Raw genomic sequence first — 25,287 nt, forward strand, 5'->3', positions numbered from 1 at the left:
TCTTTTCAGAAAGAATAATAGCCCTTCACTGAGACCTGTACTGCACCTAGGAGACTAGAATGGCCTCTTCAGAACTCCTATGGTTCCTCAAGGGAGGTTTTAGTTGGCATCAGCTATATGCGCATTAGGGAGGCATCACTAATATGCTTGTATTATTTATTTGATAAATGATAATGGTTCCCCTGGAGCCATTCGGTCCTAATGGATAAATACATATTTGAGTTTGCATATGGTGCGTCTTTGGAAAACACGCATTACTTCCCTGATGGACTGGTAAATCTGTATTTACGACTTCAATCAAAAAGGGATTTTTGATTAAGTGGGCCTGCGTCTTGTGTAGCTCCCTCTTCCCATTCACTTGATAGACGATAATGACAAGGGGGCTAATATGGTTGAGGATGTGGCTGTTTGCAGAGAAACGGGTTCCTGCACAGAACACGCCTCATAATTTCTGTTTTGTTTCTAAAAGATCCTAAAAGCTCCGCTCCACTTTACTGAAAACGGTGTCTTAACGCACTCATTTGGACTAAAGGGCTCCAGCACTGGGTCCAAGCCCGTAGCACCTTTCTCTGTGAGTGGTTTTCAGTGAGATCACTCATGGAGTAAGGTGCTACTCAAACTGACTAAGGAATTAGAAGCTACCACATTTGTCCATAGGTCTCAAAGCAGTTTACAAAGGAAGTAAGCGTCACGATCCCTGTTTTACAGATAGGGAAACTGAGGCACAGAGCTCGGAAGTGACATACCCGAGATCACACTGTGGGCTGATTACAGAGCTGGGAATAGAATGCAGGTCTCCTGATGCCCATTCCAGTGCTCTAACCACTAGATCACACTACCTCCTTATATGCCTGTAAAAGTACACCTGAACATTTGCAGTCTTTCGCAGCAGTCCTAGAACGTAAAACTACTGGAAGTACATTTTAATCTGAAATGTGTCGTGCCTGAGGGCTTCTGTGCCAAGTTTCAACCTCCCGTTAACATTTTCAAGATTGATGTTTTAACCCCCTGAAAACCAGCTCCGACAATACCAGCTAAAATGCATTGCAGTTCAGGAGTGCAGCGTTCTAAAAGAGCTGCAGATTTAATGCTGGAGTCATCTGCAGAAACCACCATTTGTTTATCTATTTCGTTATTCAAACTATAGTAGCACTAGAGGCCTTGGTTAAATCTGGGCTCTACTGGGCTAGGTGCAGACGTACAGTGAATGACAGCCCCTGTCCCAAAGAGACTGCAGTCTAGAAGACGAGATGTGACAGGCGGGTAAGATAAACGAGCAGGCTGTGGGGACGGAAGGCAAAGTAAGAATAATAACCGCATGTTGCCATCTAGACCGGCGGCAGGCACGGTGCGGAGCTGTGGGTGACCTCATCGGTAATTGAGAAATCCTCCCTCGAGCTCCTTGAGCTTTTGTAAGGATGGGTCGATGGGGCCTTTGACCCGCAGTGCAAAGGGATGAGGTTCACATGGTCTCCGGTAAAAGCAGGAAAGTTCCCATGGGAAGGCGCTGGAGCTGCTGGAGGGCGGCCATTGGAACTCAGAGCTCAATCTGTAAGCCAGCCTAGCTCACGTGGCTGATACTGGAGGTCATTCATTAAAGAAACCTTTGAATGCCTTGACATGAACCAGAAGGGGGGAAAACCCCGTGTACTCATTTATAAACAGGTCACGAATTCCCTTTCACGAGGGCCTGAATAGCCCAGGGACAGGTGTCGTAGGCTATTTGGCTCTGAATATATATATATATTTTTTTATCTTTTGGAATAAACCCATTGGTGAGCATAGGAACATCCCCCTCAACTCTCAGGCGAGGGCTGTAGCCAGTGAACTCAGCCCTCTCTCTTTCCGGGCTATACTGGAGCCGGGTGGGTAATTTCAAATGCATGGGAGGTTACAGGTGCCTTGGCATCATTTATGGACTAACGCGGAGACGTTGGCTTTTCACTCACGGCGGTGTTGCTGACTTTGCCCGCCAAAGCTGCCCCCCAGGTGTAGCTGGTTTTGCAGGGAGGGAGGAGCTGAGGGTTAACGTTGGAATGCAGTGTCTTGCCTTGCTCAGGTCTCGGCCTGAATGGCGTGCATGTCATCAGCTCCGCTAGGAGGCCCTGGTGAATTGCGGGAGAGTTTAGATGAAAACTAACACCAGAAAAGAAGGGCCAAATGCAAAAGTTCAGACTGGGAGAGGGTAGCAGATCGCTGACTTACTAGCGCAGCGCCTCCTGCTGGTCAGTCCGGGAATTAGCTCATCCAGCTCAGGAGCGCCCTCCTCTGGCCAGTTTCTCCCTGCCCTTACCTGCCCCTCTGCAGTCCCCTTATCTCCACCACTTGTAGGCCCCACATCCCTCCCGGACCATGGTGCCCCTTACCTTGGGGTGCTGCCCCTCACCCAGGGAACCCCACTCCCCTTAGCCCACCTCACCGACCCACTGCCAGTCCTCATCTAGCCCCTTTACTCAGGGGCAAACTGCAGTCTGCAATGGCCACTCATCACTGGCAAGGGGGTTGGACCTGCTGCCTTTCCCTGCAGCCCCAGTACCTCCTTAGGCCTTCCTGTCAGGCCTCAGCCTGGGAGGTCGCCAGGCCTGAGCTCCCCAGCTCAGCCTGCCCCTTCCCCAGCTCTGCTCTGTTGACAGTACCTTGTGCTCCCAGGCAGCTTGGTCCTTCTCACCCCAAGGCTGGAGTGAGACTGCCTGCCTCCTAGCTCACAGCCCTTTTTATACCAGCCCTACCAGGCCCGGATTGGCTGCTACCTGCCTTCCCCTGATTGGCTCTTTGCGGCAGCCCTTTCCCAGAGCTCGTTTTAACCCCTTTCTCCCCAGAGCGGGGTGCTCGCCCCGCTACAGAGAGAAACCTACGAGTAGGAATGGGTCACAGAAGCTACACCTACACTACGAGACGGGGTGTGATTCCTCTGCCTGTTTATACATATTCACTCTGGCTCTCATCAAACTAGTGTGAGTATAAATAGCAATGTCACCCCAGTAACAGCAACAGAGGCCCGGCTGAGCCGTGCTGAGTATAAACCCTGCCAGAAACCCGTGTGTACGTACTTGGCATGGCGAAGCTATGCCTTTGCTGTTGCTCCCCATGCTACCATGGCTACCCAGCTATTGATACTCATGCTAGCTCGGTGAGCACTAGTGTGAGCACGTGAGCACAAGCAGAGGAACCACCCCCATAGCCTGTAGTGTAGATGCTTAACTAGAGACTGAGAAAGACAATAGGAGCAGAGAGAAAAGAAACAGACTGGCAGGGACTTCCTGGGTCTCTCAGTCCAGTCCCCTGCTATCCCAGGCAAGCCGCTTACAAATTTATCCAGCTCCGTCTTAAAGCCAGGGAAGTTGTTTGTCCCCACTACTTCTATTGGAGCTGTTCCAAAACCTGCCTCCTTTGATGGTTAACAACTTTCTTCTAATTGCCAGTCTCAATGTATTCACGTCCAACCTAGTCTGATTTCTTCTTGTGCCAAGATTGTTTTTTAGATTAAATAGCTCTTCTTCCTCCCTGGGGTTTACCCCCAGGATAGATCCCCTCTCCGCCTTCAGTTTGCAGAACTAAAGAAGCCCCGCTTTTTTTTGTGCCCTAAAAGGAAACCTAGGTGGGTTGCAGGAGAATATAGATGAAAAATAACATCATAAAAAAAGACCAAATAGAAAGGTTCAGGTCAGGGGAAAATTTAGAAGTGGGAATGTGTCACAAAGACCGGGAAGGAATAGGAGCAGAGGGAAGAGAAACGAAACACAATCAGAAAGGGGAGAAAACAAAGAAACCTCCGTCTCTCGCTGCCTCTCATGCCACTGGAATAAAGCAAGAGAGAAGAGCACATCTGACAGTGCAATGCCTCCCTCTGTGACCTTCCGATTGGACCAAAACACGCACTCCTTCCATGGCCTCCGTGTGCACTGCCTATATAATTAAGCAACTCAGACACACACTGTGGTTCGCTTTATTTTAAATGGTCAGTTGCTCTGATGACCATTAATAACATACAATCATAGAATCATAGGACTGGGAGGGACCTCGAGAGGTCATCTAGTCCAGTCCCCTGCACTCATGGCAGGACCACGTAATAACTAGACCATTCCTGACAGGTGTTTGTCTAACCTGTTCTTAAAAACCTCCAATGATGGAGATTCCACAACATCCCTAGACAATTTGTTCCAGTGCTTAACCACCCTGACAGTTAGGAAGTTTTTCCTAATGTCCAACCTAAACTTCCCTTTCTGCAATTTAAGCCCATTGCTTCTTGTCATATCCTCAAAGGTTAATGAGAACAATTTTTCACCCTCCTCCTTGTAACAAACTTTTAATTGTTATCATGTCCCCACTCAGTCTTCTCTCCTCCAGACTAAACAAACCCATTTTTTTCAATCTTCCCTCATAGGTCATGTTTTCTAGACCTTTAATCATTTTTGTTGCTCTTCTCTCCAATTTGTCCACATCCTTCCTGAAATGTGGTGCTCAGAACTGGACACAATATTCCAGCTGAGGCCTTATCAGCGTGGAGCAGAGTAGAAGAATTACTTCTCGTGTCTTGCTTACAACACTGCTTCTAAAACATTCAAGAATGATGTTTGCTTTTTTTTACAACAGTGTTACACTGTTGACTCATATTTAGTTTGTGATCCACTATGATCCCCAGATCCCTTTCTGCAGTACTCCTTCCTAGGCAGTCATCTCCCATTTTGTATGTGTGCAGCTGGGTATGGATCACTTGATGATTACCTATTCTGTTCACTCTATTGCACTGTCAACTGATATGTACATTTCTGGGTTTGGAGAGGAGATTTTTTGTTTGGGTTTTTTTGTTTTTGCCTTAATCTGGAGCACTCTGGTGCCAGAGGTGGGACACTTGATTAAAAGGACCAATGGCCTTACAGTGTATGGCTAATCCTATATTTTGTCAATGAAGTCAAAGCTAATGAGAAGGAAGTGTTGCCCCAGACAGAGAAGCTGTGAATGATACATGCGCTCAGAAGAGCAAGAGGAAGGCATGAAGAGCAAGAGGAGGTCATCTGCTCAGAGGACACATACAAAGCTTTCTTCTCCATCATTGAGATGAAATGCAAAATACTAGCGAGACAAGGTGGGTGAGGCAATATCTTTTATTGGAACAACTTCTGTTGGTGAGAGAGACAAGCTTTTGAGCTTACACAGAGCTCTTCTTCAGGATTGGGAAAGATACTCAGAGTGTCACAGCTAAATACAAGGTGGAACAGAATGTTTAGCATATGTAGTTAACACATAGATGTCTCTGTTAAGTTTCTCGTCAACAGAAGTTGGTCCAATGAAAGATATGACCTCAAACACCGTGTCTCTCTAATATCCTGGGACCAACAGGGCTATGACACCACTGCATATGGCAAAATACTGTCTGTTTCCTTGTTTAAAATGGATCCCTGTTGTCTCATGAATTAGATCAGTCCAAAAACAAGAATCCCGTCTGCTATCCCCAAAGATCACAAAGCCTCGGCAATCCCCACCATGACAAGTTGAGACATGAGGCTGATGTTGTTTAGCAGTGCAATGCCTGAACCCAAAATCAGACTGAGGAAGCCAGTTCTTCTTGTCTGATCTCTGCCGAGGACAGAAAATGCAATGAAATATGGGAATTGACAGCAAACAAAACATGTCTCATCATAACTCAAAAATTAAGAAATTTTAGAGATAGAAAAGATCTCTTTAGGTCACCAAGCCCATCCTCCAGAGACCAATTCAGGACGGTTCCCTTAATAGGATAGTCCCATCTGCTTTTTTCAAGCCTGCTTGTTAAGTATCTCGACACCACTGCCCTATCCCACAGTCCTAATAGATCTCACTGACTGAAGTTTTTCCTCCTATTCAATCTAAATGTTGCCACAGGAGACAAATGTAACAGTATTTTCCACTTGTACGAGAGAGCCAATTTCTATGGCAATTTCATTAGAGAACACTGCGAGTCTGGAAATCTGTGGATGTCAAACTTAGTTTACAAGGAATCATTTATGAAAATCAGCTACTGCAGCAAGGAAAGACGTTGCAATTTCTTTCAAACCACAAAATCCATGAGTCAGATCTGGTTGATTTACCCCAGCTGTGGATCTGGCCCTATATTTCTTTTTTTTCTGGTGTAATGTTTTGATTTAGAACGTCTGAAACTTGCTAACAAGTATTAATGAATAGGGTGTTGTGGTATCTACACACACACTGACCTCACATGTGTTTGGAGGTAGAAGGGAAGTCCCTTATGAGGATGTGGTGTCCATTACTGCCAGTGCAAATGTACCACATGGGCATTAGGGTCTGACTGAAGAGGTATCTCATAACATGTTATTTCCTTGCTGTCAATGGTTTGTGTTGGGAGACATTGTCATACTGTACTTAAACCAGATTAATCTCTTTAAAGCAAATAAGTTTATGGGCTCTTTATCCAGACCCAGATTTATACCTACACTTAGATGCAGGTATAGATTTGCTGGTTAGCAAAGTTGTTGTCTATGTCAAATGATGAGTTACTAGATCTACACTATTGGTTGAATCTTGCTCATCTTACACTAGAAGCCCCGTTGATTTCACATGAACAAAGCAAGGGGGTCAGAGGTCTGTGTTTTCATTTATTCCTGAGAATTAAAGGGAGGGTGGGAAATTGTCATGTAAATTTTTGCCAGGCAACTGAGAATAGTATTATGTACAGAAGTGTCTCTTTGGCTTGGTAACAGAGAAACGTGGTGTCGCTACAGTCAGAAAGAATTGTTTGGAGGTATTTGTGGAACGTATGGGTAATTTGGCAAGATACAAAAGCCAGGAATGAAAGTATGGTAATCTGATAAGAAAACATAACTGATTCCTCTGTATATTTTTCCTGTTTAGTGGCATTTGATTAGAAAGCCCTTTGTGCATTGAAATCTCAAAATAAATATGGCCTTGGCTTTCCTGCCAAATGAGCAAGTGGTAAATGAAGATTCCTCCTTCCCCACTCCCCTAAGAAAGTAGTTCGCATAATTATCGCTACAGTCTTTTTCAGTAGCTTCAGCTTCCTGGTATTGAATGAATACTTTTTAATGGGAAGACACTAATGAAACGGAGAAAAGCTTTTATGGCCAATACGAGAAATGTAACACTGTAGCCTTGAAGAAAAAGTCTCTCTGCAGTGGTCTGTAAAAAGCTGGTTTAGATGTGAAATCAAGCTGAGTCAGTGTCGAAGGAGGGCAATTCTGAAGATACGTTGCAAAGAAACGTGACCCCTTGACTTCTCCAGGCCCTCTCCATCAAAGTACCCTAAGATTAGCTTCAGGAGTTCAGAGGATTAGATCAAAATCATGCTGTGACTCAGAAACTCAGAGACATCAGGTTTCCCTTCTGTTCGTTCTAAATAAGGCTCTGATACAAAGAGAATGATCAAAAAGCCAGTTCTTAGGCTCTCTATAGTGTAGAGCGTAGCAAAATGTTAACCTCTTTTGTGGATCTTAAGGTTTTTGGCGCTAGGTGGTAGCGCATTTTGAGAGTAGCTCATTGACATTTCATAACTTTCCGACCAAATTTTCAGACGCTGGCTCTGAAAATTCGGTCAGAAAGTTATGAAATCTCTATGAGCTACTCTCAGAATGTGCTACCAGCCAGAGCCATAAGTTGCACCCTTAGAGTCTCCTTGTCATATAAACCGCACAAAAGCACATGCAAATTGTCATCTGGGGGTACTTCTGCAAGCCATTTTCAGATGGGAAAATGCAAACAAGTCTCCCTGCACACTCATGTAAGTTCTATGCATTCGCCTTGTGCCCGCTCAAGCACTGCTGGCACAAATCACTCTTCACTGACAAGGTGCCCCTTCTAGTCCATGCCATTTATACCATATGGAAATTTCCAGCTCTCTTTGCTTAGAACATTATTTCGAACATATTTCTGATACTTTCTCCCCCTGCAAATCTCCTCAAAACCCGCCATTTGCCATAGTCTACCCACCAAGTCCCCGAAGCATAAATAGGTCAGTAAAATTTGTAAGAAATTAACTTGGGCCCTTATTCAGCAAGTTAGTCCAGCAGGTACCCAATTTTAAGCACAAGAACTGCATTGGCTTCAGTAGGATTATTGATGTGCTCAGAGTTAGGCATAGGTGGGGGTACCTTGTTGAATCATGGTGCCTGAGGGAAAGAAGTCCATTGCAGCCACTGAAAAGGCTCCCCTGGACTTTTGGGTCAGACCCCTGATGCCTTGCCACCTTACTTAATGAAATCATCCCCTAATCGAATCTTGTCTATTGAAATCTTGTCTATTTTCCCCAGTGACATGTCTTTATCGTTCTCAAGGCAGATCCTTAGGGCAGGAATAGCATCTCTATGCAGCTATGGTGTGTGACATATAGGAGATCAGACTAGAGATCATTGCTTGGTTCCATCTGGCTTTAAAATCTATTATGTTCTGCATCTTCCCATGGTGCTACATACAGCAATTAAATAATGACTTAAAGCAGCCCACTGGATTACAGTTAGGTAGGAAAAATGGTTTATATCGAGCTGCTTCATAAGCGATGATACAACACAATGATGCTTGGACAATGAATATTAATCCCAATACGAATAAAATGTCAGTATGATGCATCACAGGATGTCCCAGGGGACAATAACTAAAGAGCCCAACATCAACGATTTTACTGGGCAGTGACCACCCAGAGGTCTACTTCTCTTGGCTTTTAAACTTGACTCAGGCCTGGACTACAGCTCCGTGAATAACGTAGCTGAAGTCGACGTACTTAGATCGACATGCTGTGGTGTCTTCACCGCGGTGAGTCAACTGCTGCCGCTCCCCCGTCAACTCTGCCTGCGCCTCTCGCGGCGGTGGAGTACAGGAGTTGATGGGAGAGCGCTCAGGGATCGATTTATCGCGTCTAGTCTAGACGTGTAGACATACTCTCAGAGTAAGGAATCCTAGGGTCACACAAATGGGAGATGAGAATTGTTCTCCCAGAGGAGCATAGACGATGTCATAGCATTTAAGACCAGAAGGAACCACCAGATCATCCAGTCTGACCCTTCTACATCACAGGCCACCAGCACTCCCCAGCACCCACACACTAACTCAACAACCAAAATAAGACCAAAGTATTACAGCCCACGGGAGACTAGATTGTTATGTACCACAGGCAGAGAATGGGAGAGACCGAGGGTAAGGAACTGACTAAGTGAGATACACCCAGATAATCCTTGCAAGTGATCCACACTGCACGTTGCAGAGGAAGGTGAAATCCCCCAACGTCACTGCTAATCTGACTTGAGGGGAAATTCCTTCCCATCGCCTCATATGACGGTTGTGTTAGACCCTGACCCCCTGAGCAAGAACCAGCCAGCCAAGCACCTGAGAGAGAGAAAATGCTTGGTATCAACTCACAGCTGTGGCCCACCCAGTGTCTCATCTCCAGCTGTGGTCATCCCTGTGCTTCAGAACAAGGAGACCCAAAAGCCCCCAGACTACATTGTGAGGGAAGGGAATCCCTTCCTGACCCCCTCCAGGTGGCAGGCTGAAGCCCTGAAGCATAAGCTTTAGAAACATAATCCATTAAATCAGATTCTCTTCCCTGCTGTGCACAAAGAGGCCTGAGACTGGCTGCATATTATTTATTATTATTATTATTATTATTACTACAATTTATCATCAGGTCTCGGATGCCTAGTCATGGACCAGGACCTGTTGTGCTATCCCCAGCTGGAGATTCCCTTATTACATGGGATTCCTAGTGGGCAAAGCATGAGAGTAGTTCCTACCCCACCCTTCCCCTGCAGATTCAACATACAGATTCAACCAGCAGGGTCTTGCTTTCTTTCCCTAGAAGCTCCAGAAGGCAAGAGGGAAGAACCATTTACTGTTTCCCCCTGCCTGTTGCTGTAATCGCGAGTCTCAGTTGAATGTAAATTAATTCTTAGGAGTCCTGTCACTGAACTGCTAAAAAACCCAGCTAAAAGCTGCTATCCGGTGGCCAATAACAGTGAAAACTGAACTTTTGGAGGAGGAATAAAAGAGACATAAAAAAGCGTTTCCACACCAAAATGCGAATTAAAATGTAACATGACATTACTGCTTCTTGTAATACATTCCATTCCCATCAATTAACAATGGGATCACAATGCCGCATTCAGAGCGATTAGAGAACGGCTTTGAATTCTCTGATGAGTTAAAAGATTCCACAAGAACCCTGGGAACTAGGTTTCCTTTCTTCAAGGTGCCCTTTACACTGAATGATTTTATAATTTAATATCTATAGGATTCAAAAAGTCAGCCGTGCCTAGTGTGGGGGGGAAAGAGGCTGTCTAGTCTATTTCATACATAACATGCCAGGTTGTGGCTGCATTATGACATCATGCTGGCAAAGAAAGCAATGCTTAAAGGCAATAGCCCTATCTCTTTTTCTGTTGCAGAATTCAGCTTCCTGAGTAACTAGTTCACTGCGGTCCAGGCAACTCCAGCTGGAGATAAACTAAGGGCAGATAACCTGAGAGTGCACTGAATCTAAAACAGTGGGGTTACCAGTGGAAATATTTCCGGGGAAATCAAGCTACTAAATATATATCACAATGGATTGTGAATGTATAGGCACAGGAGGACTGCTTCAGAAGTTAACTGTATAATCAGCCCTGTGTATACCATCTTACTCTACCCTACCAAGTTCTAGCAAGCCAGAAGGCCTTGCTTGCGTCTCAGTTGGCCACCTACTCTTTAGGCCTTGGGCTCCATCAGAGATGCAGCTCAGGACCCCCAAGTTGTCAGGCATGGGAAAGGAAGGACTTCCTTATACCCTCTTCCACCCTGCTCAGGAGAAGACAGAATGTAGTATATGTGAACTTCTCAATAAGATTCGTTCTGTCTCAATAGAACGCACAGGTCTCTTACTGTTCATGGCAAATGCCCTGTGAACAATGAGAGTGTACGGGACTAAAAACCGCTTGTTCATCATTTTTTTCCCCCATACAATTAGAACCACATGTAATCACCAGCTAAAAAACTACACAGTTCTCAACTTTCATGGACTGGAATGGTGAAACCATGCACTTTTGGGATGAGATTTGGGAGAACACTCAGTGTAAGCTAGACACTTTTGCTTAGCATGCTGGCAAAAGTCGAAGCCCAGAGAAATCCAAAATGGGCAGAGAAGAAAAGTGCAGGAATAAATCAAAAGAGCTCTCAAAAATATTTCTACAGTAACTAAGTCATTCTGCTATGCCTGAGAACCTTCCTATAGGTTGTGATTTAGAATGAAAGCCTTTGAGATGCTGCCCAATTTGTCCTCCATTTCTGAACCAAGCTGATCATGAGTTGTTCTGTAGTTTGTTGAAAGATTTCATAGCTAGGGACAAGTATCTTCCATTCTCATCCAAAGAATCAATTGATAGAAGAGTTTGCCATAAAGGACCATAAAAGCTGATTCTCCTACTTCACCCAGGACTAGAGGGCAAGATATTAAGGTGCTATCAGTGTCTGTGCATGAACTTTGTCACTTTCATATCATGTAGCGCTAGGTCAGGCTTCTGTTATGTTCTCCGCATACACAAAGAGAACTTAGATCAAAACATAAATACTCTGGCTGTAAGGTTGCAACATAACACAACTTTATTTCTTAGAAATCAGACTGATAACACACATGAGCTGAAGACAGAGAGAGAGGAAAAAGGCTGCTCCCTAAAGCAGTGAGGCCCAACTCATCTCACTTTGTTTTAAGCTGGCTCTTACCAGACTCCTCTGATTGTGCGCTTCACTCCAGAGCCCCCTCACTTGCAGGCAGGACCAGGAAACCCACTGCCACACACACACTCTTAAAGTGATAGCTTGTAATTCCAACACAGTCCTCACTAATCCACAGGGGGTGGATTAGTACTTTACAGCCCAGCCCAAGGAATCATAGAATCATAGGACTGGAAGGGACCTCGAGAGGTCTTCTAGTCCAGTCCCCTGCCCTCCTGGCAGGAATAAGTATTATCTAGACCATCCATTATCTAGAGCAGGGGCGGGCAAACTTTTTGGCCTGAGGGCCGCATTGGGTTTCATAAATTGTATGGAGGGCCGGTTAAGGGAGGGGGTCGTGGCCCAGCCCCCACCTCCTATCTGGGCCCCCCGGGACTCCTGCCCCATCCAACCCCCCCGTTCCCTGACGGCCCCTCTGGGACCCCTACTCCATCCACACACCCCACCCCTGACTGCCCCCGGACCCCTGCCGCCCCATCCAACCCCTCCTCTCATTCCTGACGCCCCCCCCGGGACCCCTGCCCCATCCAACCACCCCTTTTCCCTATCCCCTGACTGCCCCCTGCCGCCCCATCCAACCCCCCCTCCTTTCTGACTGCCCACCTGGGACCCTTGCCCCCATTCAACCCCCTGTTTCCCCCCCCGACTACCATCCACACCCCTGCCCCCTGACCACCACCCCGAACTCCCCTGCCCTCTATCCAACCCCCCCTGCTCCCTTACCCCTTACCGCACTGCCTGGAGCACCGGTGGCTGCCGCCACCAAGCAGCACAGAGACCGGGTCAGGCCAGGCTCTGCAGCTGCGCTGCCCCAGGAGCTCACAGCCCCACCACCCAGAGCATTGCGCCGAGGGCGGGGCGAGCTGAGGCTACAGGGGATGGGGGGCAGCGGGCGAGGGGCCAGGCAGGATGGTCCCTCAGGCCATAGTTTGCCCACCCCGATCTAGACCAAGGAAGGGCAAGCCTGTAGCAGGGCAGGGAACCAAAAAGTCACAGTCTGCTTCCTGCTCTCCCCTTACTCCAGGGAGAGAGCGCTTCTTGCTAGTGCAGATTGCTTCCCCATCTGTTCCCATTCTGGAGCAGGGGCCAGGACACATTGAGGGGTGGAGCTGCTGTGCCTTTTGCCCGCCCACTCCCTGGTCACCAGAGTGGGGAGAGGAGTGGGAGTCTGGCAGTGGCTGGTCTGCATGCCTGCGTGGCTGCCAGCAATGGAGGTGAACCCCGCATGCTCCCTTACTGCCCTGGCAGCCTGTAGAGCATGGGTCTGTGTGTTCAGATTGATCGGCGTACCTGTGGCATGGCTCAGTCCTGTACATATTAGTGGGACTGTAATGAAGCATTGAAGCCAATACCCACCCGACAGCCCCAAAGGATCAACCCCGTGCTGTGGTTATAGGTGCCTCCGGCCTAGACTGTGAGGGGCCCGAATGCAGCTATGGGGGGGGGGGCAGCAGCGGAGTGCATGCGAGAAGCCTCCCCGCTGGCCTGGCTGGGAAGGGCCACACACGCGAGTGGAGAGTTGGCTCCGGAGAGCACCAGGCCTAGGAACCAGAGACCAAAAGGGGGCCGAGGAGCAGGCAGGGTTGTGGCCCTGCCCGCCCCAGCATGCCGAGTGGGGCCGATGCAGTCTGTGCGAGCCCAGTGGGTGGGGTGGAGCAGGTGCCCTCTGGACATAAGGAGCAGCCCAGAGATGCTGTCGGCACAAATCTGTCCGGTGCTTCCGAGTCCCCTGACCAGGGCCGTGGCCTCTCAGCCACCATCTAGCCCTGCTCGTCTATAGGGTTACGGCGCCGGGGCTACGTCTGAACTCACCACCGCTGCCAGAGCGCTCCTTCAGACTGGGATACTAACCTCTGCCTTCAGGATTTTCTCACTCTGCTCTTGTAGCGTTTCCCTTGCAACACCAGTTAAATTACAGAGCCGCTAGCATGCCACACAGCAGGCTGGTTAACTGTCCTGCTACAGCAGCGTACACCCAAAGGTCAAGAGCCACTCGTGTTTCCATCAACTAGGCACTTACGGAGCGCTCTCTACATTCGCCTCTATGCTCCATCTCGCAGCTGCCGGGTAACCACGTCAAACGGGTCAAACCCGCGGTCGCTGGCTGCAAGCTGGGGACTTGCAGAAGAGCTTGCGTGTGTATTTTTTGGCCTGTTTTGCTGTTTCCTTTGCTAAGTGCTGACCTTTTCCTGTCTCTGAGCTTGGCTCACCTCCCTGTGTCTGATGGAAAACCCTTTCCAGAGGAAGTGGGATGGGCTCCTACTTTTAGCTAGTGAACATGCAGGAACAGAAGTTTTGTAAAGGGACCACTCAGTGCAAAGAAATCCCCTCTCTACTCACAGGACTGCAGGCTGGGACCTTGCTGCTTTATCCAACTACCTAGGAGAGTGGGGGGAAACTCTCACTGATGAAACAGGAAGTAATGGAAGGGTGGAGCATGGCCCCATCCCAGAGTACTCTGGGCAGCCCAGTTAACCCGCATTATGGCTACTTTACTACAAGAAAGGGCCGGCTTGTATTTACCTGTCCCTTAATCTGTTCTTCCTAACATGCCACGCTGTCTCCTTCTTGTGTATTTTCTTTAGGGGCTACCAAAGACATGGGGAAGATGTTGGGAGGAGATGAAGAGAAAGATCCTGATGCCGCCAAGAAGGAAGAGGAACGACAGGAAGCCCTGAGGCAGGAAGAGGAGGAAAGAAAAGCCAAATATGCAAAGATGGAGGCTGAAAGGGAAGTGATGCGACAAGGGATTCGAGACAAGGTAGGTGTTGCTTTCAGAGCCTGCTGTGTGAACCTGGGTGTGCCCTTCCTAACAGAGAGCTGGTATTTTTTTTTATGCTGATTATGGAATCACTACGGGACGAGTTTGATGAGTGATCAGGAAGCACCAGGTAAGTGCTTTGCTGCACTGAACGTTTAAGCTTGCACTCTTGCCCTGAGTCTTCTCCTATCTAAACCTGCTTCATGCATTGTGATGCCAGAATGAGAATTCTGGATGGACGGAGATGGATGGTCAGTATTTTGTGCATTGCTCATTAATCAGTACAAAAATAACTGAAAGGTACCATGACCTTCCCCATCCCTACCCTCGCGCCGTTTGAGTCTCCAAGGTCATATAATTGGTTTATATAAAATACCGTCATCCAATGTATTTTTGTTCTAAGAAAGTCCAAATATCTTCTGCTATTCAATGCATTGTTTCCAAGATTTCCCAAATGCTTATGGATGAAAAGGGACAACTCATCTCTACTTCCCATGTTTGTTAGCATGATACTGGTCACTGGGGAACCAATTTGTCTGATGGAACAGTAAAATAAGAGAGATTCACTTAACATCTGCAAGAATTAAATATCAGGAAACATTGTTCTAGCCTTCTTTGCATTGATGTTAATGGGAAATCCAGGTGCAGAGCCTGATGAATAAAGTAACACCGTAATGTTGAGGATTGTAAGCAAAGTTTAAAGGGTGATTTGGAAAAAAAAAGTACAAATCCAAGCATTGCCAGGGAGATTGATGTAACTTAATATGACTGGAAACAGATGTGGCAGTGTATCAGCCCTTATGGCCCTCTGTGGAGGTGTAGAGCAATTCTGCTGACTCACTGTGGTAACCAGATCGAGAGGGTCTCATTAGAACAAGCTCCAAGATCTAAAAGCCTGAGTGGCTGTCATAGGTGAGAGAAATAGCAGAAGGAACAGGAAGTCCTGCAGGGAGACATCCTGGACTTGAACAGACCTGAGAGGACTCTTGGACAATAGTCCGTGGAGGAGTCCGCAAGTACAGTTGTGCACGAGGGCTTTGTTACTTACATTGCATGTCCAAAGGTAAAGCGTAACAGCAGATCCCTAGAAAGAAGGGGTTGAGTTTCAGACAAGATCTTATTGGGGATGGAATCAATTCTCAGAATATATTCAGGTGACCAGTGTCGGGATAGCGTCAATCAGACTGGGGCTCTCGAGTGAGATGATGGTGCTGACTGTCAGAATTGGTACTTGTCCAGTATCTACCCCTACGCAGGTTATGATGACCTCCGAAAGAGACAAGGAGAGAATTTAAATCCTAGCACAGAGGAAAATGGTTATGGACCGTGATGTAGGCAGTCTGGTGTAGTAGTAAGAGCAGGAATCAGGTCTAGTGGGCAGAGCAGCATCCAGGTTGTGGAATGAAGCCAATGGTTAGCACCAGAGTCAACTGTCAGTTACCAGAGCCAAGGGTGAAGCCAGAGTCAGAACCAGGAATTGAAGCTGAGGGTTGGAGCTAAGGTCAGATACCAAATGCCAGAGCTGAGGGTCTGGCCAGAGTCAGGGTCCAAAGTCAGAGGCGGGGGTTGGAGCCAGGACTGGTAACTGATAGTTGGGAGCAAGGCGAAAGGGCAGGAACTGGAGGAGAGGCAAGGATGAAGCATGGAGCCGGAGCCGGAGCAGGAACCAGGAACAGGGTAGAGTGCAGGAAGCAGGGTCCAATGTAACCACAACAGGAAGTCACCTTGTTGCTCAGACTAACTTTCTGTGCCTCCTTCTGTCTTAAATAGTGTGGTTGAAACAATTGTTGGAGCTGGGCAATCCTCCAATGAGGCGCCAGTGGATGGTACCTTGGCTGAGGCCCACCAGGTTTTGGCAGACATTGGGTGGAGGCCAGAATACAGGCGCTGTCTGGGAACTCCCAGGCCTGGGTTAAAGATCTGGGACATTCAAATTGGGTCAACAATTCCAAACAGATCATGAAGATTCAGGAAAGGAATGCTATGTGAATACAGTGGAGTCACATCATAGGCGCATTTAACTTATGCGATTTTAACTATATGCGCTCGGCAAAACAAAACAAAACAAAAAAAGAGAAAAATAACAATTTAAATACTGTACCTGTGGTGCGGGTGATTCTGCCCGCCATTCCACTCAATGAGCGTTTGACTATACGCGATTTTTGCCTTACACGCTGACCCCCGCGTAAGATGCGACTCCCCCGTAGATTGTTCTTGTGCCCCAGGTGTGAGTTTAGCTAAAATACCAGTTTTCAAGGAGAATAGTCAATAATAAAATTGAGGTATTTCATTCTAAGAAAAAATACTATTGAAAGGAGATTGTCTCCTTGTGATAGTGGTAGGTAGAACATTCATTAATGGGGAAGATAGGAAGCTGTGCTTTGCTGGATTGGTTCTCTAGCCAATGTCAGTGGGCTATTTTAAATATAAGGGGGATACAGTGAGTAATAAATTTCTTAACAGGAGACAAGTGAACCCCCAGCACATAAGAAGGCTCAGACTAATGGTCCATTTAGCCCAGTATCCTGTTATCTGTCGATGGCCAGTGCCAGGTGCTTCAGAGGGAATGAACATAACATGGAAATTATTGAGTGATCCATCCTCTGTCTTCAAGTCCCAGCTTCTGGCAGTCAGAGGTTTAGGGACACCCAGAGCATTCTGGGTCCCTGACCATCTTGGCTAATAGCCATTATGGACATATCCTCCCTCAACTTATCAAATTCTTTTTTTAACCCCGTTATACTTTTGCCCTTCACAACATTGCCCGGCAACAAGTTCCACAGGTTGGCTGTGAGTTCTGTGAAGAAGTACTGCCTTATGTTAGTTTTAAACCTGCTGCCTGTTAATTTCATTGGGTGACCCCAGGTTCTTGTGCTATGTGACAGGGTAAATAACACTTCCTTATTCTCTTTCTTGTCACTGCTCTTGATTTTATAGACCTCTATCATATCTCCCCTTAGTCATATCTTTCCTCAGTTTAACAGTCCCAGTCTTTTTAAGCCCTCCTCATATGGAAGCTTTTCCATACTGGGAATCATTTTTGTTGTCCTTCTCTACTTTTTCCCAGTTCTAATGTATCTTTTTTGAGATGTGGTGACCAGAACTGGACACTGTATTCAAGGTGTGGGCGTACTGTGGATTTATGAAATATGATATTTTCTGTCTCATCTATCCCTTTCCTAATCCTCCTGACATTGTTCGCTTTTTTGACTGTCGCTGCACATTGAGCAGATGTTTTCAGAGCATTACCCGCAATGACTCCAATATCTCTTTCTTGAATGGTAACAACTAATTCAGACCCCATCGTTTTGTGTGTATAGTTGGGATTATGTTTTCCAATGTGCATTACTATTCAGTTTCATCTGCCATGTTGTCAACCAGTTTTGTGAGATTCCTTTGTAACTCTTCGCAGTCTGCTTTGGTCTTAACTATCTTGAGTATTTTGTATTGTCTGCAAATTTTGCCACCTCACAGTTTACCCTCTTTTTCCAGCGCATTTCTGAATATGTTAAACAGCACTGGTCCCAGTACAGACCCTTGGGGGACCCCCACTATTTATCTCTCTCCATTACGAAAACTGACCATTTATTCCTACCCTTTGTCTCCTATCTTTTAACCAGTTACTGATCCATGAGGGGCCCTTCCCTCTTATCCCATGACAGCTTACTTTGCTTAAGAGTCTTTGGCGAGGGACTTTGTCAAATGCTTTTTGAAAGTCCAAGCATGCTATATCCACTGGATCCCCCTTGTCCACATGTTTGTTGACACCCTCAAAGAATTCTAAGAGTTTGTTGGGGCATTATTTCCCTTTACATAAGCCACATTGACTCTTACCCAACAGATTGTGTTCATCTATGTGTCTGATAATTCTGTTCTTTACTATAGTTTCAACCAATTTGTGTGGTACTGTGGTTATGCTTACTGACCTGTAATTGCCAGGATCGCCTCTGGAGCCTTTTTTAAAGATTGGTGTTACATTAGCTACCCTCCAGTCATCTGGTACAGAGGCTAATTTAAGCAATAGGTTGCATACCATAGTTAGGGGTTCTACAGTTTCATGTTTGAGTTCCTTCAGATCTCTTGGGTGAATACCATCTGGTCCTGGTGACCTATTACTGTTTAGTTTATCAATTTGTTCCAAAAGCTCCTCTATTGACACCTCAGTCTGGGAGAGTTCCTCAGATTTGTCACCTAAAAAGAATGGCGGAGGTATGGGAATCTCCCTCCCATTCTCTGCATGAAGACTGATGCAAAGAATTAATTTAGCTTCTCTGCAACAGCCTTGTCTACATTGAGTTCTCTTTTAGCACCTTGATCCTCTAGTGCCCCATCTTCTTGTTTGACAGGCTTCTGATGTAGTTAAAAATTTTTGCTGTTCGTTTTTGTGTCTTTTGATAGTTACTCTTCAAATTCTTTTTTGGCCTGCCTAATTATACTTTTTACACTTGGTTTGCCAGAGTTTATGAGCCTTTCTATTTTCCTCAGTAGGATTTGACTTCCTATTTTTATAGGATGCCTGTTTGCCTCTAACTGCCTCTTTTACTGTGTTGTTTAGCCGTGGTGGCATTTTTTGGTCCTTACTGGGTTTTTTTTATTTGGGGTATATGTTTAGTTTGTGCCTCTGTTACGGTGTTTTAAAATTGTTTCCATGCAACTTGCAGGCATTTCACTTTTGTGACTGTTCCTTTTAATTTCTGTGTAACTAGTGTCCTCATTTTTGTGTAGTTCTCCTTTTCGAAGTCAAATGCTACTGTGATGGGTTTCTTTGGTATTTCCCCCCCTACGGGGATGTTAAATTTAATTCCCTTATGGTAGCTATTACTGAACAGTTCAGCTATATTCACTTGGACCAGATCCTGTGCTCCACTTAGAACTAAATCAAGAATGGCCTCTCCCTTTGTGGGTTTCAGGACAAACTGCTCCAAAGAGCAGCCATTCAAGGTGTCTAGAAATTTTATTTCTGAATCCTGTCCTGAGGTGACATGTTCCTAGTCAATATGGGGATAGTTGAAACTCCCCTCTATTATTGGGTTTTCTGGTTTTTACATATCTAATCTCCCTGAGCATTTCACAATCACCGTCACCATCCTAGTCAGGTGGTCAGTAGGAGATTCCTACTGCTAGACTCTTATTATTCCAGCATGGAATTTCTATCCATAGAGATTCGATGGTACTGTTTGATTCATTTAAGATGTTTACTATATTTGACTCTGTGCTTTTCAGTACTAGCATGCTGTGACACTTTTGTATTTTTATGTTTGATTTTGTCAGCAAGTAGTTTTTAAGTGAAGCGAAACTTGGAGTATGGAAGACAAGTCTGGAAAGGTTGAACTGCACTAGATGAGTGGGGTGGATCTGAGCTTAGTGACAGAAATGATAGTGTTTCCTGGTTGTAAGGAGTGGCTGGCGTGAAAAGAATGATGAGGATGTAAGGGACTCCAATCTCTTCATTTTTCTCTTGAGCAAAATCCCTAATCGCCTACCTTTGAAAGAGGGAGCTGTTTCCTGAAGAATTGGAAAAGTTGTATTAAGTCTTTAAAGAGCAACTTGAAAGAGCAGACATCTTTTTGTCTGATAGGTCCACTGTGGGGGAATAATACTCTGCCTGGCAGAGAAATTGATTTGATGATAAGAGACAAAGACTTGCAATAACTACGATGAGATCCTAATGGATGGAACTGGGAAATCTGCAATGAACCGAGATGTGACAGAAAGAAGTTTCCACTATTTGACAGTGTTACATTTTTGTTTCTCAGTTTAGTAATTGACCTTGGTCTTTGAAAATCACTGTGAAACTGGAACTCTGGGGAAAAAAACAGAATATGGAGTGCAGCAGGGATATATGTATAATATTCAAGAAGTCTTAGCCTTTCTTTCTTTCTTTCTTTCTTTCTCTAACTTTTGAGTGCTTGACTTTGCATCCTTAATATCTTTTAATATGATTTTTAATGTATTTTCCTGCATTTTAAAAAAACAAATTGAAAAAAACAGAAATTCCATCATGTGAAACTCTCTTGAATTCTCATCAGCAGGGTTAGACCCTTTAGAGCCAGAGCACAGACCCTCTTCCACTTGAGCTGCAGGACCGACTGATAGCAATAATACGTTATTCTCTTTGTGGGCCCACCAGTTAAAGGGGGTGGGACACACATTTGGCCAGTCGGTTTCATAGCTATTTGCTGACACCAGAGGAATGCTGAGATTCGAGAAGCATGGGTTCTACTCCAGATTCTGAGACTCTCAAGGTAACAGACACTTCTGTCCCCATCTTGTTCCAGTATTCCCATTAATTGTAATAGGAAATAAAATCCCCTGGATGGTTTTGAGAATCTCAGCCACCGGCAATAAAGTGCTCTGCCATCCTTGGAATTTTAGAACTAAAACACTGGCAGAGACAAAAAACGAACTCCCCTTTCCCAGGAAAAGCATAAAAGCCTTGAACCTGGATGAGGACTGCATCATTCCCAGAGCTCCCGTGAGCTATGCTAGCCTGTGTTGATTTTAACCTCTAGGAAGGTGACAACATTTGGGATGATCAGATTTGGATAAGCTCTCTAGAAGCTATCCCACACACTCTTGCTAATGCTGGGCCCGCTGGCTTCTTTTTCCCGCATAGAAAAGTGTTGCCTTAATGTTGGCTTTTTGACCCGGTTGCCAAAGTCACCCTCAGGCTCTGAGTCCCCAAAAGATGAAATTGAGGTTTATATTTGTAGACCTAGATCCTAATGGGAGATGATCAACCTGCACCGTCACATAATTAATTTGCCATGAATGCTTCACTCGCGTATTTGCATGTTTAACTGATGCTTAGCCATGAAAATCTAGTCTGGAAGGCACTGGAATAACTGGATGTGTATTGACTCCGCTCTGCAATAACATAATTCCTTTGACAATAAGCTCCAAACCCAGCAGGGCAAATTTTCTCTTGGTAAAATTTTGCTTCTGTTAAACAGCTTTACAGTGTTTGCGAAGCTCTCTGATTTTAGTGAAACCGGGGGATGTTTTATTCTTGGAAAAGAACAACTTCAGATGTAGCTAGCACCAGGGGGCTTTAAAAATGCCAACTCAAACCTGCTTGAAAACCTGGTTGTGAAGATGTACCATTCCTGTGGAGGGAAATATAAAATTCATTCTCCATCACAGACTACCCACAGCTAAAGAGAGCCAGAAGAATATTCTCCTCAAGTCAATAGTTAAGGGCCTTGATAATACTTCCCCCAGCAATTAATCATGTTCTGCTATTCCAAAGATAAAGTTTATGGCCTGGGCAACTGAAATGTCCTGTCTGGCAGACAGCGCACCATTTACAGCCCTGTCTCCCGACCCTCCTCCCTGTGGAACTTTTCAGTTCAAATCTGTGGCCAGGGTGTGGTTAAGGCACTGGCTCTGGGTTCAATTCCCTAACCTAAGCTTTGCAGGGCAGTGACTGTGTCGGTGTATCCTCAGTGTCTAAGGGTACGTCTACAGTACCCACTGGATCAGCGGGTAGTGATCGATCGATCAGGGATCGATTTATCGCGTCTAGTGTAGGCGCGATAAATCGATCCCCGATCACTCTGCCGTCGACTCCTGTACTCCACCGCGGCAAGAGGCGGAAGCGGAGTCGACGGGGGAGCAGCGGCAGTTGACCCCCGCGCCGTGAGGACGCAAGGTAAGTCGACCTAAGATACGTCGGCTTCAGCTACGCTATTCTCGTAGCTGAAGTTGCGGATCTTGGGGCGTCCCCCCCCCCCCCAGTGTAGACCAGGCCTGAGGGTATGTCTACACTACCTGCCAGATCAGCGAGCAGTGATCGAGCCAGCGGGGATCGATTTATCGCGTCTAGTCTTGACGCGATAAATCGACCCCTGAGCGCTCTCCCGGAGACTCCTGTACTCCAGTGCCGCGAGAGGCGCAGGCGGAGTCGACGGGGGAGCAGCAGCAGTTGATTCACGGCGGTGAAGACACCACGGTAAGTCGATTTAAGTACGTCGGCTTCAGCTACGTTATTCACGTAGCTGAAGTTGCGTAACTTAGATCGATTTCCCCCCACACTCCGTGTAGACCAGGGCTAACACAATAGGGCTCTGAGCTCGGCTGAAGCCTTTAGAAAAACTCTCCTGCCTAAAAACCCTAAAGAACCCTGCTGGCCTATTTCCGTCTACGAAGTCAAAAGAAGCGCAGGTGGCGAGGGGGCTGTCTCCATGGAGACGTGAGCAGCCAAGGAGTTCCCTGAGCTCCCTGGATCCATCTATAGCCCCACACCGAGCAGGGTGTGACATCAGTGTGTATGAGGAGTCAGTTGGCTCTTACTTCTGCTCACATGCCAAGGATGGGCAAGTTCCAAACCACCCTCGCCTGCCAGTACTATTCCACTGCAGTGAGAGTGAGCAGGTCCAGGCTGAGAGGGCACTTGACCGAGGAGATGATTGTCTTCTGAAGGGCTCTGATCCACCCCCAAAGAAAGGAAGGGACATAGTGGGGCTACAAAAGGGAAGGGCATATAAGCAAATATCTTCTGGCTGGGATTCTCAAAGAAACATAAGGGAATTAGGGGCTCAGATTCCATTGAAAATGACTGGGAGTTGGACACCCTACTCCTTAGGCCTCAAGCTTTAAGAAGTTCAGGTTTAGTTTGGTTCTTCCTGTAGCTCAATAACTTCCTAGCTGCAGAGCGGGCAAATGACCCCAAGGGACCAGGGTGAAATTATCACCACTCGTAACTTCAGTGAGAGGTGAAGAGCGAAAGGCTGGCAGAGCTAACTCCCTGCGCACCGGCCTGGCAGCCTCGGCTGAGACCTGAAAGGCAGGACTGTGCTCATGGAAATGTCCTCGAGAACTGAGTGGCGTTTGACAGCCTTGAGATGCAATTTCTGAGCCAACCTGTATTGTGGTTGTTGTTGTTTATTTGTATTGTGGCAGTGCCCAGTCAGAGACCAGGGCCCTGCTGTGCTAGGCACTGTACAAAAAGACGGTCCGAAGAGCTTATGGTCTGCGCTATTCCGTAGCCGAGGTGTAATTACATTCTGTATGATCATTTTAAGGAGTCTAGAGATGGAGATCCCATTGGGTACGTCTAGACTGCATTGTAAACCCTGGTCTGTGAGACCCGGCCTTGTGGGCTCTGTGTTTCCAAGCCTGCATCCACACTGCATTGTAAACCTGGGTTTACAATCCCTGGACCCAGTTGTGCTAGCGCATCCATACTGCACCACACAGTCCTTCCGACTTGGGTCTGCGGCTTGAGCTGTGTCCACACGGCACAATGACAGGGCCTGGACCCAAGTCACAACAGGACTCGGGCTCCTACCCACCCACCCCCAGCAGGGTCTTAGAAACTGAGTCCTGAGTGCCTGCTGACTGGAGTCAGACTGGTTTGTGTGTGGACAGAAGGGGGGCTTGGGCTCCAATCTGAATCAGAGCCTGGGCTTAGCATGCTGTGTAGACATACCTATTCTTTATTACATTCTATAGCTCTTTATAATAATTCTAGGGAACCTTAATTAGATACCATATAACCACATTGGTTCCATCCTCATTACGTTCAATAGCCCTTTTGCATAAGTGTGTGTGTATAGGCTCTGTTTTCATTGACTCTTTCATATAAACGATACAGAATTTCCTGGGCCATCTGAATGCAAGTCTATAGGCCAGTTCCTCAGCTGCAGTGAACCAACATAACCCCACTGACTGCAGTGGTGCTCCACCAACTTTCGCCCGCTGATTTTCTGACCTTGTCACTTTTGATACTTTAAAAATGCAGCAAAAGAAGGCACCATTCCACAAATGTTTTATCTGGGAAGCAAACTGACTTCATTCCCTCCCCCCCAAGTAATTTTAATTCAGTTATTTTAGAAGTCTCAGCTGGCTTAGTTTTGCCCTACTGTATTATTGGGCATGCATAGTAAATTGGCTTCCACATGGAAGACTGTTCTGGTTTAACTACATTCCAGTGTTCAGGGCTAACCTCAATCCCCTCCTAATTGCTGTCAAGGAGATACTCAGAATAATAGGACAGCTCCTAACTAGGTCCCGTGGGAGACACTCCCATTGTTACTGGCCTATTTTTAAAAGTGAGGAATGAAAGTAATATTTTCTATTTACATAGCATCGCTCAGGATCCTAAAGCACTCAAGCACTTCATCAATCACTTCATCCAGCGTTAAAAGAGAGGTGAAATGCGACAGCTGTTTTAAAAGTGCTTGGCACTATACAGCAATGCATGGGCCCAAGCCACAGCTGGGATGAATCCGCATTGCACCACTGATGTCGGTTGCAGGATGCTGATTTACACCAGCGGAGGATCTGACCCCTTAGGACTGGATTGAAGAATACCATCATCCAAACTGCAACTCTATTTAATATAATTGCTGGAACTGTCATTGAGGCAGGGCATGAGAATGGTGCCACAGGCTTTTCATGACTGTAAATGATCATCTTGTGAGGTCTAGGCATTGTGGTTCACTGGCTAGTGCAGGGCGCTAACACTTAAGAGTCGTGGGTTCTAGTCTTGCCTCTGGCAGTGACTCACTGTCTAACTGCAGACAATTTATTAAGACTTTTTTGAGCTTCAGTTCTTCGGCTGTAGAATGGAGAAATTAACACTTGATCTTCCTTGTACAGCACTTTGAGATCTACCGATGCAGCAGCGTATCAGTGCTTTATATCATCATCCAATCGGAGCTCCTGTATAACGCTATCACCGTAGCAGTGTAGTTACACTGGTATAGTCCTGCCAGTAAATTTCCCCATGTAAACAAGCCCTGAGCTGAGGGCTTGGGCCGTTTGTGGAAAAATGCTTTCTTTCCTAACAAAACCTGACTCCAAAAGGCTCATTG

The sequence above is a fragment of the Terrapene carolina genome, unplaced genomic scaffold (genome assembly GCF_002925995.2).
Source record: "Terrapene carolina triunguis isolate 2854851 unplaced genomic scaffold, T_m_triunguis-2.0 Scaffold35098, whole genome shotgun sequence".
Taxonomy (NCBI): Eukaryota; Metazoa; Chordata; order Testudines; family Emydidae; genus Terrapene; species Terrapene triunguis.